Source organism: Bombus huntii, chromosome 16 (assembly GCF_024542735.1).
Source record: "Bombus huntii isolate Logan2020A chromosome 16, iyBomHunt1.1, whole genome shotgun sequence".
Lineage (NCBI taxonomy): Eukaryota > Metazoa > Arthropoda > Insecta > Hymenoptera > Apidae > Bombus > Bombus huntii.
Window position 1 is genome coordinate 7,594,636 of NC_066253.1, and position 9,799 is coordinate 7,604,434.

Consider the following 9,799-nt stretch of genomic DNA (forward strand, 5'->3'; position numbering starts at 1 on the left):
CCCGTTTGGAAGCATCGAGAAGGTTCCAAACGCCGTTGCTAGGCACACTCGTTGGAAGCATCGAGAAAGTTCCAAACGCCGTTGCTAGGCAGTTTCTGCCTGGAGTTTTGATTACTAATACAATGTATGTCCCATTGCATCGGCACCTCCGAGGCAACATCACACGTGGCTCGGCCCGCTCTCGAGGCCGCATGCCGCCACAACCACATTTCTCGGAAAACACATACAACCACTCCAGACCTCCGTTAGATAAAACATCCATCCCGTGACCGTGGCTACGTTCAGCGACCGATTGTCACCTCGAACCCAATCTCGCTTATTACAAATCTTAAGCAATTACAACTATAATAAAATCTAGGCCAAGGTACTAGAGGATGTTCCCAAAATTTCCAAGGAACGGCTTCGGCTTTCCTTTCATCTCCGACATATATTTCTATTACAAATTTATCCACGCGTTTCTCTATCAGATAACCTCAATAGTCCAGAAGCACTTTTTCGGATGACAATATTATGATAACTACGTTAAACAGAAGATTTCATTACATTATCAGCCAGCCCTAATGATTTCATAACTAATAATTCTCTAAATTTTCTGATATTTGTATTCTTCTTTGTTGTAATCTTGTAGACTATTAAAGCGTTTACAACTGTAATTTCCAGAAGAAGTTGAATGCCAAGTTTGCGGTACCGTTTGAGTCCTTTTATTTTTTTAAATATATTTTTCTATTACAAATGCATCCCCCCGTTCTTCTATCAGTCAACTTCAACAGTATTATTACTTATACAAGATTTGCTGTAACATATATGCTGTAATAATAATATGTCCTAATTAAAATATTTTTTAAAAGTTTCTGGTTCAAATTCATTTGAATTCCACAAGAGCACCATCGTGTGAAGTCAACATTGGCGCGGCTTCTCGTACTCAGTCGAAGATATCATGTTTCCAGTTCCGACACTCTGTCTCCGCCGCTTCAACTCCTTTCCCAACCATTCGAGCACATTGCTTGAGCCCAGATTCTTCCGAGTTAAATGTGTTAAAAGTATGGCAATATTAAAGCACCTGTCGCGTTTGCACTTGCGACATTTTGGTAAACCATTTTACCTTATCGTGTCGGGAGATTCAAGTATGTCATAAGACAGTTCATGTACAAATTAATGCTAATTGAGAGAAAGAAAGAGCAAATTTGAAGAGTTGAAAAATTTAGAACGATTCAGATATAGAGTGAATATATATTGTTGAAGTGGGTCTCACTTCAAGGAAAACTCCACATCTTTTCTAATGTTTAGTTTTTCTAGTCCTCAAAGCCAGTGAGTATTATTTAGCAGTAAATCAATTTGATGAGGCCTAACGAACATCCTGCAACCCATCGAAACAACAACGTAGACAGTGTCCCAGAGTCAGCAGCCAGTAAGAGTATGACTATCTCTGACTCTGGGACTCGGCGACATCCCCTCCAAAAGAGCCAAACACATAGTATATAAGCCTAACCCCAAAATCAGCTCTCGACACTCTGTTCTAACATTCTTTTTTTTTTTTTTTTTTTTATTTATTTGTTGAAATTACAATCAATTCTCGCGTTGAGAATTTTCAGTAATTTTTCTGGCGTGGCGCAGTGACATGGCTGTTTATTTACAATAAGTTAATACTTATTATAGATAGGTATAATTTATAATCTATAAGTATTAAAGTAAGTGCATATGCTTAATTTGGATAATTAAATGAATCTAACGTTTAGGTCTAGCGGGTAGTGCCTCTTCAGCCTGCGAATCTGGTCCGTCGTATCGAGTAGTCCAGTGATTAGGGGGTTTCGGTGTTTGTTGATTCTTTTGCTGTATCTGTCGCTATATTTTGCTATTTCCTCTTTGACGGTGGGTATCTTGAGGTCGCGGTGTATTGTTTCATTGGTTACATACCAAGGTGCGTCAATTAGGGATCTTAGCGTTTTCGATTGAAAGCGTTGGAGTATTTCGATGTTGGAGTTACTTGCTGTTCCCCATAGTTGGATTCCGTAGGTCCAGACAGGTTTTATTACGGTCTTGTAGAGGGTAATTTTATTCTGTAAATTTAGTTTGGAGCGTCGGCCCGTGAGCCAATAGAGTTTTTTTAGTTTGTCCTTTAGTTGCTTCCTTTTATCTGAGATGTGTGTCTTCCACGTTAGTCTCCTGTCCAGGGTCATGCCCAGGTATCGGACTGTGTCCCTGCTAGGAACTGTTGCATTGTTGATGGTGACCTGGGGGCAGGTTTGTTTTCGGAGCGTGAAGGTTACATGTGAGGATTTCTTTTCGTTGACTTTGAAGCCCCATTTGTGAAACCACTTTTCCATGGAGTCGAGACTTCGCTGGAGAGTGGATGAGGCTATTACCGGGTCTGCGTGGGAAGCTAATAGCGCTGTGTCGTCTGCAAATGTCGCTATTGTTATATCGTTTGATATAGGTAGGTCGGCAGTGTAGATGGAGTACAGTAGGGGTCCGAGGACACTACCTTGGGGTATGCCGGCTTCTATTGGGAATGTTGCGGAAGTGGCGTCTAGGTATTTAACCATGAATTGTCTATTGGTTAGGTAAGATTTTAGGATGGAGAAGTAGGGGTGGGGTAGGATCTTTTTGAGTTTGTATAGTAGCCCTTCATGCCATACTTTGTCGAATGCCTGTTGGATGTCTAGGAAAACCGCTGAGCAATATTTTTTCTTTTCGAGTGTTTGGCTGATCGTATGAGTTAAGCGGTGGATTTGCTCTACTGTAGAATGATGTTTTCGGAAGCCGAATTGGTGATCTGGGAGTGTTTTCAAGTTCTCTAGGATTGGAAGGAGTCGGTTCGTGAGCATCTTCTCGAATAGTTTGGACAGGGTAGGTAAAAGACTGATTGGGCGATAGGAGCAGGTTTCGTGTATCGGTTTACCGGGTTTAGGGATGAGGGTAATCAATGAGATTTTCCAAGCCTTAGGATAGTGTTCCAGGCGAAGGATAGCATTAAAAATCGATGTGATGAGTGCTATCCCTTTTGTGGGAAGTTCCTTGATTGCTCTATTGCCTATTAGGTCGTGTCCTGCTGCTTTCTTGGGGTTTAGGCGACTGATTGTTTCTATAGTCTCAGCAGAGGAGAAGGGTTCGATAGGAGGGGACATTTGGAAGGGGGTGTGTAGGTATTCAGTAACGTCCGCGGCGGCTTGGGGGGAATGGGGTTTGAATACTTTTGACAAGTGTTTTGCAAACAGGTCGGCTTTTTCTATAGGGCTTCGCGCCCATCCACCTTGCGGACGGCGGATAGGTGGGATTATTTGTGGGGGGCGTGTGAGTTTCCTGGAGGCCTTCCATAGTGAGTAGTTGGTGTCGGCTGTGGGCGATAAGCTGGCGAGGTATTTATGGAAGCAGTCGTTTTTATAGTTTGTTAAGGTTCTGGTTAGCTTTCTAGTTGCGTTGTTAAGTTTTCGTTTGTCCTCCGGTGTTCTGTGGGTCTGCCATACTCTTCTTAGTCTACGTTTTTCTGCTATTTTTTTTAGTATGAATTGTGGATATTCTTGTTTGCTGTTGGTTGGCTTTGTCGGTGTGGAGAGGCGGATTGCGTTTATTATGCTCGTGTTTAAGTATTCCGTGGCTGCTTCGATATCTTCCTTTGTTTTTAGTGGGGTGAAGGCTGAGGTTGAGTGTGTAAAGACTTCTCTGAAGAGCTGCCAGTTGGTGTGTTGGTTGTGAATGGAGCCATTAGGTGTACTCTCGATGATTGTTGAACTGACTGTTGCTATCACGGGAGAATGATCAGAGGAGAGATCTGCCGAGGAGTTGATCTGGACGTGTCTTGATGGGATATTTTTAGTTATGAAGAAGTCGAGAAGGTCGGGTATTTTGTTGGTGTCAGTGGGCCAGTATGTGGGTTCGTATGTGGTGAGGTAGTTGAGGTTGTTGTTTATTATGCTGTTTAAGAGGTTTTTGCCTCTTGCTGTAACCAGTCTGCTGCCCCATTGGATGTGCTTGGCGTTATAGTCTCCTCCAACTATGAATCTGTTGCCCAGGGTGTCCAGGAAGTTATCAAAGTCTTCTTTGGCGATGGAGTGTCTGGGAGGGCAGTATACTGCTGAGGTGGTGATTGAGCCATGACAGTCTTCTATTGCTACGTTTGTTGCTTGGAGGTGGTCTTTCTGGAATGGTGGGAGTTCGTAGTGCTTAATACTTGCTTTGATTATTATTCCGGTGCCACCGTGGGCCTTTCCGCTGGGGTGTTGGGTATGGTAGAATTTGTAACCATTTATTTTCAGGTAGCTCTTATCGGTGAAGTGGGTTTCCGATACGAGCATTACGTCGATTTGCTGGTGTTTTAAGAAGAGTTCTAGTTCACGTTTGTGTTGCGCTAGACCGTTGGCGTTCCAGAGAGCTATGCGCCTTGGTTTTATTTTGAGTCGGGGCGTGCTAATTTTTCCACGATGAGTGTTAGTAGCGATAGCAAGTGATTTATTTGCTCCGATTGTTTCTCTATTAGCTTTTCGAGCCTTGAGGAGTTGTCTGCGTTTGGTGGGTTGGGGACACTGTTTTGGGGAAGGTTCCTTTGGCTGTTCGGGTTATTTTGGATGCCTTGTACTGCTTGGGCATAGGAGGTTGAGGTGGAGATGAATTTGGTAGGACTGGGTGTTTGGTTGGTTGAGGGGGTTGGGGTAGTCGTGAATTTCGGCGGGCTGGGTGTTTGGTTGGATACCTCTTTTGCTCTGAGCTTAGGGTACCTGTTCGTGTATAGTGTTTTATATGCTGGGCAGCCTTTGTAGTTGGCAGGGTGGTCCCCTTGGCAGTGGATGCATTTCGCTGGGGTTTCCGGTGATTTGGCGCACTGGTCAGTGGAGTGAGAGCCTGCGCATTTAACGCAGCGGAAAGTATGGTTGCAGTATTTCTGCGTATGACCGTACCTTTGGCACCTTTTGCACTGCACTATTTCTTTTTTCACGAGCGGTGGTTCGATCTTTACTATCGCGTTCATTAGGCGACTGACGCTGTATATTTCCTTATTATTCGGTTTTTGTTTAATGTCTAGGAAGAATAAGGATAACGGGTCTTTCGAGACTCTATGCCTTATGTTACTTACGTTGATGACTTCGTGGCCAAGTTTTGAGAGTTCGTATTTTAGTTCGTCTATGTCTGCTGAGTGGTGTATATTTCGTAGGACCACCCGGAAAGGCCTTTCCTGTTTGAGTTGGTAGGTGTGGAAGTTGGCGTTCAGGGTCCTGAGTGTCTTGGTGAGTTTTCTGTAAGCTTCTGGGTTCGTCGGTAGTATTTTCACCTTGTTGTTGCTTATCTTAAGGTTATATTCCTCCTTGCTGATATCTCTCTCTAGGGACTTGGTCATTGTCTGTATGTCAATGACGTCGTCCACAAATATTGGTGGGGGAGGGGGGATTCTCTGTGAATGTTGGTTTGGTGGCGGTTCTACGATTTCCATGGCGTCGTTTGAGGATTCCAATACGGCGAACCTGTTGTGTGTGTTTATTTGCGTTGCTGTTTCTATTTTCCTTTTCTTTGTAGTGTTAGCGTCGTTAGTGCGGAGAGTTCTGCTGCACTTCTGCCACGGGGGTGGTAGCACGGGGTAGCTGCGAGTCTGCTCCGGAGAGCCTGGTCGCGGTTGCTGGGCCATCATCGAGCTAGTTAATTCGGAATGAACAACTAGTCGTGAGGCTGTGAGGCTAGTATTCGGGTTGGGGTTAGGTGCGTGGGATTTTCTCTCCCTAGAGGGTAAGGGACACTTAGCTGCGTTCTCTTTCGACGGTTGGGCGACACGTGTTGTTTTCGAACTACGCTGGGCACTAGAGACACGTCTGCACGCTTCGGCACTCCACAGCGAACAGCTATTGAAAGTGAAAAGATTTTTCTATATTACTGAGAGAAAAATTCCGAACGACCCGCCGAATCAGTTAGTGCGTGATTGGTGTGAAGAATGAGTGTGAACTTTGATGCAGACGAGTGCGAGAAAGTGAGATACGACACACAACGGTGTGTAATCCAGAAACAGTGTGTAATCCATAAACGGTGTGCATTCCGTTTCTAGCCGTTATGGCCAAAACATGGCGCATAGAGGTCATAAGAGTTACTGGTGGAAAAGTCTCGTTAAAGTGGACCCCGAGACATTCGGCAAATCTTCGAGCCACCAGTCGAGCTCCAAAGTACGATCCGGATTGAACATGTTTTGCACGACCTAATTCCCTTGCAATAGCCTACTTAATAAGTAACACTAGCTAACCTAATAGTCTACTTAAAGTTGGCGACTTCAAATTCCGCGCATATGGTGGTAGTACATGGCTCCTGGTATTATATTTTTTGGCCTTTTCCTCCAACTGGTTAAAGAGACCGGAGTCTCGACTCATACTACTGTTAATTGATCTGGGTTTGGGGTTGATAATTAATCGATTCACACAGATTTGATTTTCTCCATATATTTCTCCGCCTCGTACAACACGTCTTAACACACAGAATACACTTGGCCAATTAACACGTGGTCGAGTTCTAAGACAAAAGGGCGTCGTTAGAAGTCGTACCAACTTAGCTTGTAGTAATTAGCGATCATACCAACCTAACATTTCTCAACAACTACATCTTTTCACTTTCAGCCTCGTCATTTTCAAGCGCAGCTTCAACGTTTGACTTCTTTCAGGGCATAATCTTTAAAAGTTTCCAAAAACGAGATGTCTCTTGACGCTATTATCTTTCTCTCTTCCTGGTTCCAGACCCTGTATCCCACGGGCATGAATAGCACGAAAGTATTCCTTGTTTGGTATGTTCCTCAAATTTTCTTTTTCTAGTTTTTTGGCCGAGAACAAATCCAAACTCCCAAATAATCAATATTTATGTTTATACTTATAGGTTTATATTTATATGTCTCACGTCTGGTGTAATTCCAATTCAGGAATAGAATGTTATTTGTACTACCTGCTTGGGCAGCAATTGCATATGTAATTCGCAGCTGAAATCGCTTTCGCTCAAAACGGCAAGTCTTCGCAGGAATCCCCTATTGTTTTGGAGATTGCTCGAATTCCTTGTTCAAGTATACTACACCTGATGATTAAAACTATTGTAAATCGCTTTAATATAATAGAGATTACAACAAGAAAAATATATCGCTTTTACTGCACACAGTACAAAAAGAAATCGTGCACTTGGCACGCTCATGTTATAGACAATTGCCGATAGTACTAACGAAATCTCCAGGATATTCTAGGCAGGAGGTTTCAATTAAAACGGTACCATTGTCCGATCGGTGATATTTTATTCTTCTCTCCTTCTGGTTCTCTACCATAACCTTAAAATCCTAAAAGTGTCAGAAGCCTCACTTTTATGTTTGAAAAAGCTTACCTCACATCATGACTTATCGTCGATAAATGTGATAAAGTACTTGGCCTTTCCAACAGATGGAATCTTCATCGAACCGCAAGGATTCGAGTGTATCAAGTCGAATATCTCGTCTTTTCTTACCGAACTATTCGTAAACGGCAACTTTATCATCTTCCAACGTATTTTTCAAGGTCATATTTTTCTTCTCTCCTTGAACATCGACAGCGAATGATACCTTTCATCTCTCGACAATTTCAAACGACGCACTGGTAGTTAAATTCGATGTTCGTTATGCTGTCCAAACACTAAACATTATTGCAGCGTATACTTTCCGCTCGATTCGCTGTTTTCGTATCCGAAAAATCTTCATTCGCGCGCAGTTCAATACAGTTTATGGCTGTTCGCAAGCGATTGGCTCTTTCCGTCTTTTCTTGCATTCATTGGCTTTGTAGGTGACCTTTTTCTCTGCATCGATGACATCTAAATTTGAAATCCTCCCGATTGCGCAACCTACTCTTCTCCGGTTTCGCCTTTTTCGGAGAACTTCTATTTCGTTTAGCTTATCAACTGTATCAAAGAATTTACGTACATGTTCGCGTACATTGCCATAATTTTGCATCTATTACAAGACGTGTTGTTTTAACAGAATGCCTTTCTGAGCTGTTGCCTGAGATTGATATATGCTATCCAACATTAGCTATGCTTCGCAGGAGCTACTACATCCTTTGACTTGTTTTATTTCCAACGGATTTACCAAGAAAATTATATTGAATTTCACTTCACTATCGCCAGTTTCTCTGGCATCATCGTGGCTCGGTTTCACTTTTCTTCCGTTCACCAAATCCCACACGTCATTTTCTATGAGCACCGCTTCTATTTGTATCTTCTATGTGTCAAAGTTGTTTTTTTTCAATGTCTAGATCCCTGATAAACTTGCATGGTTATTTTGATTCACAGAATTTCTGCACTCAACCTAACTTCAAAATTCTCCATCACGAGCACTTGTCTTACATCTAGTTTCCTATTTCTCATGATCATCTCGACTCACATCCTGTTGACTAGAGTTGATTGATGATCACCAACCAACACATGTGAACTAAACTTGAAAATATTTTATTACATGTAAATAATAAATAAAAGTAACTACTCAGTAAACGCTAGCTAACCAAGGGAATGAACGTCTGACGAAACAAACTCGTGACTCTAAAAATACGTAAAATAAGTTTAATTGTGTATAGCCTATATGGAAACTATCGCTTTTCGACAATATTCGAATATATTTATTTATCTCGTCTGGAATAATTTTTTGATCTATTAATTCATTATTTTCTTTTCAAATAAAAAGTCCACAACTCTAGTTCTTGTATCAAAATTATGGATATTAAAGTTGCCTTCGTTCACAGACGTCACATCTGTCCACCTCGATTTAGTCATAAAAATTATCTCCTTTGTGAAGTTTATTCGTTTTCTCCCATTTACCTTATAAATAAAGAGTTCATTCTTGGCTACTCTACCAGTCACTGTACCCAGCTAGTCTTAAACATTCTCTGAATTCTTTGTGCTGACACTTTTTACATCTTTCTCGTAACAGTTCTAAGACCTTTAGATTTAAGTTTTCTACAGTTCTTCATTTCCGCTAGTCTTGGTACATTTAATTGTGGATTTTCTTTCACTTTCCCTGAAATACAACTTTCGTACTTAGGAGATTTAGTCTGTTAGATTGTAGAAGAGATTTTATGGAACATTCGTTTTGTCCTCATGCTGCTGCCTAAGTTATGTTGTGTGGTCAATATATTTGAAACGTGCAATTTGTTTATTCGCATCAACATCCATCCTCCATCGAGTTTCCGTCATCGAGCCCTTGCTTAACGCTGAGTATTCCAGGCAATTCTCCTATGCGTGTACCACAGTCAGCAGCTCTTTCCTGTACAATCTGCAATAGTAATTTGCCTCATGCCAAACATGGAACTATTTTGCGAATAATATCTTATCTTTAACTGGTCGAAAAGTATGACCTGACGTATACAAATAACGTATTCTTGTCCTTGCGTTCTATTTTGACGAAAATTTTAATGAGAAGTAATGAGAAAACATGAGCTTTTAACGTTACGTTTGTAAACAACCACTTCTAATTTTTCTAAACGTGTCACTATGTGCTACGTCTCTGAATATCTTTGTGTGTTGAAAACACGGCATTATTTCCTTTAGTAATTATTATTATTAAAATAGCGGATGTATATACATATACATATTTTTATAGAAAGCAGGTAAAACAATGCGACCTCGATAGAAATGTGTTTCATGGTTTCAGAATTCTAAAAATATATTTTTTATTTTCATTTTTTGCACAATGCATATGTTATACATATTTATATTTAACAGCATATGCAAGAATATATTGCATAATATTTGTTATGATAAGTGTAAAAAGATAATAGGTTTATCTATAAGAAACTAGAGGTAGCCTTGAAAACTCGAAAAAAGACGAATTAAT

General features: G+C 41.2%; 1 long non-coding RNA gene across 1 annotated transcript; it reads right to left on the minus strand.

The window, feature by feature from the left end:
• Positions 1–5,830: 5,830 nt before the first annotated feature.
• LOC126874351 (uncharacterized) lies at positions 5,831–8,494 on the minus strand. The gene is made up of 3 exons (XR_007692765.1): positions 6,904–8,494; positions 6,548–6,772; positions 5,831–6,480 (listed from the first exon to the last, which is right to left on the minus strand). It is a non-coding gene; the product is annotated as an uncharacterized LOC126874351 (long non-coding RNA).
• Between the last annotated feature and the right edge of the window lie 1,305 nt (positions 8,495–9,799).